At 39.7% G+C, this 9,735-nt stretch overlaps 1 long non-coding RNA gene across 1 annotated transcript; it reads right to left on the bottom strand.

Annotated features, from left to right (window-relative positions):
- Positions 1–644: 644 nt before the first annotated feature.
- LOC139176544 (uncharacterized) lies at positions 645–5,968 on the bottom strand. Its single transcript, XR_011561006.1, has 4 exons — positions 5,845–5,968; positions 2,942–3,044; positions 2,235–2,305; positions 645–1,771 (listed from the first exon to the last, which is right to left on the bottom strand). It is a non-coding gene; the product is annotated as an uncharacterized lncRNA (long non-coding RNA).
- Positions 5,969–9,735: the final 3,767 nt, after the last annotated feature.

Here is a 9,735-nt window from a genome sequence, read left to right on the forward strand (position 1 = left end):
GACTTCACTTTCAGTTTTCACTTTCATGCATCGGAGAAGGAAATGGCAACCTGCTCCAGTGTTCTTGCCTGGAGAATCCCAGGGACCGTGGAGCCTGATGGGCTGCCGTCTTTGGGGTCACACAGAGTCGGACATGACTGAAGCGACTTAGCAGCAGCATTCTCTTCAGAGGAGAAAGGAAAGCAAAGGAGAGGAGGAAGGAAATGGAAACAGAGCTTTGCCCTCTAGCTAAGAGAAACCTAATAAAAAGGAAATATTCAGTCTAATAAAAGGAAAACTCTAAAATGAATGCTACTGTTCAATGAAACAGACCTATGACTCCTCCTGCTTATTTTGAGCTCCTGCTAAATTGTCACTGTCTCTTGATTTTTCCCAGATCATTCTTCCTCCAGGATCCACAGGTGCTTCTACTACATCATGTTTTCTATGAGACTTTGTACTTGATTAAAAGTAAACTCTGTTAGAGGACTGAATTCAAACCTGAGCGAAATATGCTATTCTATTAATTCACTAATCACTTGTCTTAAAGAATATCAGATATACAAGTTTTGATAATACAGAATTCCTATACAGCTACTATCAACAATACCATATTTTTCTATAAATATTTGTTTTCTATACAGTATGTGGATGTCCACTGAGTCAGCTGCTGTCCATACTCACAGGGGCCATATGTTTAGTGGGACAACACCTTAGAAAAAGCACAGAGTAAGCACTAAACACCTCTAAACCACACAGATAGGGGATTTTCAACAAGAGTCATGGTCACCAAGCTAACAATCAAGTTTCACTTTGAGTTCTTAGTTGCCATTATCCCTTGGGTGTGTGCTGCAGGGTTTCATCAATTGAAAGACTTATGGTAATGTTACCCAATACAATAACACATCTTCCTGATTCTTATCTGTTTGTGCCCTAGTTAATCTGACACCTGCACTGATGGATGTGACCTGTATTGTCTACATGAAGCTACACAACTCTCTGTGAGCTGATAGAAAGATGAGGGTCCAGAGATAACTTTCACACTAATGACTGTGCCGAAGTCGGCCATTAATCCCCCCAGTAGCTGCCCTGGGTTCTGCGACCACAGAGACCACCTTATAATGAAGGGCAGGGTCTGGAACTCTGGAGCTACTAATACTTCCAGGTATGGACATGGAGCAGGGACCCCTTGCTCCTTGACTGAGGGTCACTCATCTCACTGACATGGGCAGGTCAGGGGTCAAGAGCATTCATACTTAGACCCAGCCCTGGGTTTTCAGTTTATCTTTTCCACTTAAGATATCAAAAGCTGAGATCATCGATCTCTGCACCATCTCCAGCCAACTAAAGGGAACACGAACCGAACCTGGGGAAGAGCTATGTTGATGGCATAAGAGGGAATGCACAGAGACTGTGCAGTGTTAATGAGACTTTTTTGCAAAGAACACTGACAGCTTTATTGTCTAAAAGGAAATATCTCCTGAGGAAATACACAGATAGGCAGATTCACAATCATACTATGTGGGTTCACACAGCCCCACCTCCAAACACCCTCCTTCACACAATCCCACACCATCTAAATGATACAGCTGCTTCTGGAGACACTAGAACTGGGCCAGCACATTTTCCTGGGATATCAATCTGTTGGTCTCACCACCTGTAGGAACCCAAATTCAGGGCTCCTCCCCAACTTGAGGCAGCAAAGAGACCCACCTTCATCAATTAGATTGTATCTGAACAGAGGGATGTATATACCTGAATATGAAGAAATCTCCTTGGCTGTTTCATAAACCTGTGATGACAGACAAGAAAACAGTGTGAGGGTGTCAGCGTCTTTTATTCTCTGCACTAAGTCTTCTTTTCTCTGACTTTTCTTCTCAGAAAACTAAAACTCCTTAAGTCAATGGCCCCAAAAGAAAATAGAAAGGCTCCCCTGTTGAAAAGTGTTTCCTACTTCACATAAGATCTCTCAGTTTCCGTTTGACCAACAATTACAAAATTCTTTTCAAGGAGGAAAAACTTCTGCTGAGGAAAGTACCTACTGTTATACAGTAGTAACATGCTTTCATTTTAAAATGTCCTTTTAAATCAGGTCTGTGTTGGTAACAGATATACCCTCAATATTCCAGCAACAAAGTAAACTGTATGTATCAGTGATAATGTACATTGTCAGACGACTATAATTGTATTCGGCTGAATAATAAAGAAAGAAGTGAAGCAAAGGTCTTATCCCAGATAAAGAGAGGTGACCATACCTTCAGGGTACTCAGTTCTTGTTCCTCATTCCATCCCTAAGGGGGGGTTCTCCACCAGGTCCTCCTGGGAACTAGTGAGACACAGAGTAGCTGTCAGGACACTGGTGAGGCTGCTCACCAATCCCTCAGTGTTCTGTTTTTCTTTTTTTTGATGGGGACACAAGGTGAAGTGTATGCATGTGGGAGGTTAGTAACTATGGACTGAGCTGCCATTGAATCATTCTCTTTGCTGGATGAAGGGGAGCAAAGGAGAGGAGCAGGAAAGAAATGAGGTACAGCTTCTGCATATTAACCAGTGATAACCTAACAGATGGGAAAAAGAAACGCTAAAATGCATGTCAGCTTTCAATGATAGAGACCTATGACCCTCCTGTCTGATGAGCTGTCATTCCCTTTTCGTGCAATGTCCATTGTCGGGGAGACCTCATGGTTCTCCTGTTTCTGTTCTTTCCATTTTTTTTATGGAAGAGTGTGTACAAAACTGTCACTAGGCAATTGTACATTTTTCTAATTTAGGAAGATATTTAAGGCGGCCATCTGACAGCAGGACAAAAAATATAAATTAAAGAATAAAACAAAACTATAAAATACATTTATATCTCTCTAATGTGATGGAAATGAAAAAAAAAAAAATAAGGACAAAAATTCAGTAACAGTTAACCAGCCCATTTGAAGAAAAAGCCTACAGAGGATCAGTAGGAACCTACCTCCAGAACAATAGTTCAGGATGCCCATTTTCACTCTCAAGGTTGAAGGTGAGCTCTTCTCACTTGACACCATATGTGAACCTCTCAGCTCACAAAGCGACACCTGGTGCAGAATGTGCATTATCACATTACAGTGGAGACGATTCATCACAACTTTCAGAGTGAACTGGACTCTGCACAGGATGAGTCCAATTGCTACTGTCCAGAAACTGTGTTTCTATGGACAAACTGGGCTTTTCAAAGTAAATATTTTATTTCAAAAACTGAATCCTAGGTTCACAGATTCCTCTCTGATTAAGAAAATAATGTATATGAGAGAAAAAGGCCTGCCCCCCAAATATAGTTGTTTGTGAACATCTCAGGGTGAAGAGGAACAAGGTTAACTTGTTGACAAGAAAATGAATTCTATTCCTGTACATATATCATTTCCAATCATTTCTAAGATTTCTAAGTAACCAGATATTTCTAGATCAAATAATTTAAAATATGTTCCAGTTGAAATAAAAAGCATTGAAATTCAACTGCAAAATGTCATATTCTTATTGTAAAATGCATATACTTATCAAATTATGTAAATCTTTCTCTCCTTCTCTACATATATTACTTCCTTTTCTTCGTATGCACCTACATGTACAGACTTACTTATCTCTCAATCTCTGCCAATTCATTTAACAATTTATCTGTTATTGTGTGTAAAGCCTGGCTATTCACTGAACAAGTAACAAAAAACAATTCACTGTGTTTTCAGCTGTAGGTTAGGTTAAAGTGTATTGTTTTTCTACATGAAGAATTTTAGACAACCCAATACTCTAGGATTAAATGTATGTTCTGGGTCATAATTCAACACCTAATCGCTCCCCATTCTCATGGTCATGAACAGTGGCTATAGGATGATAAGTGACCAGCCCCCTAAAACACAGAAGTGAAAACTTTAAGAGAAAGATGAAAAAGTAGAAGTGAAGTCACTCAGTCATGTCCAACTCTTTGCGACCACATGGACTGTAGCCTACCAGGCTCCTCTGTCCATGGGATATTCCAGGCAAGAATAGTGGAGTGGCTAAGAGACACAGATGTATAGAACAGTCTTTTGGACTCTGTGGGAGAGGGAGTGGGGGGGATGATTTGGGAGAATGGCATTAAAACATGTATAATATCATATAAGAAATGAATCGCCAGTCCAGGTTCAGTGCAGGATACAGGAGGCTTGGGGCTGGTGCATTGGGTTGACCCAGAGGGATGGTATGGGGAGGGAGGTGGGAGGGGGGTTCAGGATAGGATCACGTGTACACCCATGGCGGATGCATGTTGATGTATGGCAAAACCAATACAATGTTGTAAAGTAAAAAAAAAAAAAAAAAAGAATACTGGAGTGGGTTGCCATTTCCTTCTCCAAAAGTTGCCCCATTTAAAACAAATTAGGTGCCCTTACAAGGTATGGAATCCCATATTGTGTGTATGTACCTCTGTGTTCAATAGCATCTGAGTCTTTGAAACCCCATGGACTGTAGCCTGTCAGGTTCCTCTGTCCATGGGATTTTCAAGGCAAGAATACTGGAGTGAGTTGCCATTTCCTTTCCAAGGGATCTTCCCAACCCAGGGATGGAACTCATGTCTCCTGTGTCTCCTGCACTGGGAGGCAGATTCTTTACATTGAGCCATCTGGCAAGGCCAGGTGGAGTACAAAGCCTTATTGTTACTGAAAAAAAAAAAAAAGGTGAAAGTGTCAGTCACTCAACCATGTTGGGCTCTTTGCATCTCAGTGGACTGTAGCCAGCCAGTCTCTCTGTCCATGGGATTCTCCAGGCAAGAATACTGGAATGGGTAGCCATTCCCCTCTCCAGGGGTCTTCCCAACCCAGGGATTGAACCTGTGTCTCTTGCACTGAAGGTAGATTCTTTATTGTGTGAGCCACCAGGGAAGCCCTTCATTGCTGACTCACCTCACCTCCAAATATCTGAACTAACAGACTAAGTGGGTCCTTGATGAAATAAAACAATAATTAAGATGGTGTCAAATTATTTCCAAGGATTACCCAACTGAGATATGAAGCAATGGTGGAAAATAACAGGTAATATTGTTATTCTAAATGAACAATTTTAGTGCTTCCCAGCTTGATGGAAAATGTGTGTGTGTCCTTGTGTGTGTGTGTGTGTGTGGTTATAAATAAGGAAACAGGAATAAAATTTAAAACAAAGAATTAGGGAATCTATTTCTTTTTTAATAAGATTTTTAAACTATGTATTGAATTTGTTACAATGTTGCTTAGTTGTTTTTTACATTTTCGGATTTTTGGCTCCCAGGCATGTGGGATCTTAGCTCCCGACTAGAGATTGAACCCACAACCCAACCCCTTACTTTGGAAGGGGAAATCCTAACCACTAGACTGCCAGGAAAATCCCTAGAGACTGTATTTTCAAATATACTGGAGGAATATAATTCAAAAAGGAGTAAAGGACAGCAGTTCAGACACCCAGTTTTGGAAGGAAATCAGAATGAAGCAGAAGAATTCCCTTCCAGCTACCATCTGAGAACTCATGGTGAATGAAGACCAAATGAGTAAATGTAGGTAAAGTTCTTAGAAACATGCACGTCAGTGTCAGCACTATCTGATAGTTCCATTAATAAGTCTGGAAAAAATAACATTACTTCCAGAGACAACATCTAGAAGGCTACAGAATAGGAAATGAAGGAAACAGATTTTAATGTACGTTCTATTGTAACCTGTGAATTGTCCACAAGTGTGTTTTTCTTGTTGCTTTTAATATAAAATATTTTTATAAACTAAGCCCCATGTCATGGCATGTGACACCCACTTTGGTCCCAAGGTGAGGAATCCAGTTAGGGTGCAGTGGGGATGGCTATTTCTGCTCTAGGATGTTGGGATCTCAGGAGAGGAGACTCACCAGTTGGGGTTGATACTGACACTAGGAGCTGGACTCCTCTGGAGGTGACGTCACTGTCAGGTCTGCAGTTGAACCTGGGTATGCTGGCCGAGCTTCAGTAAGCCTCCCCACGAGGCCTGGGCTTCCTCCTAGAAGGCAGAACCGCAGAGCTCACTGTGGGTGGTGGGGGGCTCAAACAGGAGATAGACCTGAGTGGCTCATGGCCTTTTCAGGCTTAACTGTGGACATTACACAGTGTTATTTCCAGGACATCTGTCAGTGGTAAGTAAGCCCTCATCACTCTGTATCAACTCTTGTTAAAGGAAAGGGCCTAGACCCACATCTAAGTGGGTGAAACATAAAAGAAATTGTATAGGTGTTAAGATTTATACCTGTACATATCAGTTTAAAAATACTCAATAGAAACACATGAAAAGATGCTCAGCATCATTCATCATCAGGGAAATGCAGATTAAAAAAACAAACAATGAGGTATACAAAAAACAAATGTTGGTGAGGATACTGAGAAAAGTGAACCCTCCCACACTGTTGGTGGGTATGTAAATTGCAACAGACACTACAGGAAACAGTATAAACGTTCCTCAACAAAATAAAAATAGAGCTACCATATGATCTAGCAGTTCTACTCCTGAGTATATATTTGAAGAAAACCAAAACCACTATTTCAAAAAAGTACATGAAGCCCACTGTTTAAAGCAGTATTATTTACAGTTGCCAAGATATGAAAGTAACCTAAGTATCCAGCAGCCAATGAGTGCATAAAGAAGATGTTATGTGTGTGTGTGTGTGTGTATATGTGTGTGTGTGTGTGTGTGTGTGTGTATATCTATATTCACAGACATACAATAGAAAGAATACTACTCATCCATAAAAATTAAAATATGCCATTTGTAGCAACATGGATAGATTTGGAAGGTATTATGCTCAGTGAGGAGAAGGCAGTGGCACCCCACTCCAGTACTCTTGCCTGGAAAATCCCATTGATGGAGGACCCTGGTAGACAGCAGTCCATGGGTTCACTAAGAGTTGGACACGACTGAGCGATTTCACTTTAACTTCTCACTTTCATGCATTGGAGAAGGAAATGGCAACCCACTCCAGTGTTCTTGCCTGGAGAATCCCAGGGACGGGGGAGCCTGGTGGGCTGCCGTCTATGGGGTCGCACAGAGTCGGACACAACTGAAGCGACTTAGCAGTAGCAGTAGCAGTATGCTCATTGAAATAAATCAGAGAAAGACAGATACTGAATGATATCCCTTATGTGTGGAATATCAGTAACACAACAAACTGGTGAATGTGACAAAAAAGAAGCAGACTCACAGATCAGATCAGATCAGATCAGTCTCTCAGTCCTGTCTGACTCTTTGCGACCCCATGAATCGCAGCACGCCAGGCCTCCCTGTCCATCACCAACTTCCGGAGTTCACTGAGACTCACGTCCATCAAGTCAGTGATGCCATCCAGCCATCTCATCCTCTATAGATAGAGAGACCAAACTAGTGGTTACCAGTGGTTACCATTTCTTTCTCCAGGGCACCTTCCCCACCCAGGACTTGAATCCTCATCTCCTGTATTGGCAGGCGGATTCTTTACTTGAGAAGGAAAGCCCAGGGAAGCGCACAGATACGTATGAAGATACAGAAATATATATGTAAAAATGAATCACTTTGCTGTATACCTGAAATTAACACAACATTGCAAATCAACTATATTTCAATAAAAGTTAAATATTAATTCCCTGTGTTGATTTTATATCCTGCAACTGTACTATATTCATTGATTAGTTCTAGTAATTTTCTGGTGGAGTCTTTAGGGTTTTCTATGTAGAGGATCATGTCATCTGCAAACAGTGAGAGTTTTACTACTTCTTTTCCAATTCGGATTCCTTTTATTTCTTTTTCTGCTCTGATTGCTGTGGCCAAAACTTCCAAACTTATGTTGAATAGTAATGGTGAAAGTGGGCACCCTTGTCTTGTTCCTGACTTTAGAGGAAATGCTTTCAATTTTTCACCATTGAGGATAATGTTTGCTGTGGGTTTGTCATATATAGCTTTTATTATGTTGATATATGTTCTTTCTATTCCTGCTTTCTGGAGAGTTTTTATCATACATGGATATTGAATTCTGTCAAAGGCTTTCTCTGCATCTATTGAGATAATTATATGGCTTTAATTTTTCAGTTTGTTAATGTGGTGTATTTCATTGATTGATTTGCGGATATTGAAGAATCCTTGCATCCCTGGGATAAAGCCCACTTGGTCATGGTGTATGATCTTTTTAATGTGTTGTTGGATTCTGCTTGCTAGAATTTTGTTAAGGATTTTTGCATCTATGTTCATCAGTGATATTGGCCTGCAGTTTTCTTTTTTGTGTGGCATCTTTGTCAGGTTTTGGCATTAGGGTGATGGTGGCCTCATAGAATGCGTTTGGAAGTTTACCTTCCTCTGCAATATTCTGGAAGAGTCTGAGTAGGATACATGTTAGCTCTTCTCTAAATTTTTGGTAGAATTCAGCTGTGAAGCCGTCTGGACCTGGGCTTTTGTTTGCTGGAAGATTTCTGATTACAGTTTCAATCTCCATGCTTGTGATGGGTCTATTAAGATTTTCTATTTCTTCCTGGTCCAGTTTTGGAAAGTTGTACTTTTCTACGAATTTGTCCATTTCTTCCATGTTGTCCATTTTATTGCCATATAATTGCTGATAGTAGTCTCTTATGATCCTTTGTATTTCTGTGTTGTCTGTTGTGATCTCTCCAGTTTCATTTCTGATTTTAATGATTTGATATTTCTCCCTTTGTTTCTTGATGAGTCTGGCTAATGGTGTGTCAATTTTATTTATCCTTTCAAAGAACCAGCTTTTGGCTTTGTTGATTTTTGCTATGATCTCTTTTGTTTCTTTTGCATTTATTTCTGCCCTAATATTTAAGATTTCTTTCCTTCTACTAACCCTGGGGTTCTTCATTTCTTCCTTTTCTAGTTGCTTTAGGTGTAGAGTTAGATTATTTGACTTTTTTCTTGTTTCTTGAGGTATGCCTGTATTTTTATGAACTTTCCCCTTAGCACTGCTTTTACAGTGTCCTACAGGTTTTGGGTTGTTGTGTTTTCATTTTCATTAGTTTCTATGCAAATTTTGATATCTTTTTTGATTTCTTCTGTGATTTGTTGGTTATTCAGCAGCATGTTGTTCAGCCTCCATATTGAAATTTTTAATAGTTTTTCTCCTGTCCTTGAGATCTAATCTTACTGCATTGTGGTCAGAAAAGATGCTTGGAATGATTTCAATTTTTCTGTATTTACCAAGGATAGATTTATGGCCCAGGATGTGATCTATCCTGGAGAAGGTTCCGTGTGCACTTGAGAAAAAGGTGAAATTCATTGTTTTGGGATGAAATGTCCTACAGATATCAATTAGGTCTAACTGGTCTATTGTATTGTTTAAAGTTTGTGTTTCCTTGTTAATTTTCTGTTTAGTTGATCTATCCATAGGTGTGAGCGGGGTATTAAAGTCTCCCACTGTTATTGTGTTATTGTTAATTTCTTCTTTCATACTTGTTAGTATTTTCTTACATATTGCAGTGCTCCTGTGTTGGTTGCATATATATATATATATATATATATATATATATATATATAAATATAATTGTTATTTCTTCTTCTTGGATTGATCCTTTGATCATTATGTAGTGACCTTCTTTGTCTCTTTTCACAGCCTTTGTTTTAAAGTCTATTTTATCTGATATGAGTGTTGCTACTCCTGATTTCTTTTGGTCCCTATTGGCATGGAAAATCTTTTTCCAGCCCTTCACTTTCACAGAAATCCCTTGCATTCCTATACACTAATAATGAGAAAATATAAAGAGAAATTAAGGAAACAATTCCATTCACCATTGCA

Source organism: Bos indicus, chromosome 16 (assembly GCF_029378745.1).
Source record: "Bos indicus isolate NIAB-ARS_2022 breed Sahiwal x Tharparkar chromosome 16, NIAB-ARS_B.indTharparkar_mat_pri_1.0, whole genome shotgun sequence".
In the NCBI taxonomy this organism is placed as follows: Eukaryota; Metazoa; Chordata; class Mammalia; order Artiodactyla; family Bovidae; genus Bos; species Bos indicus.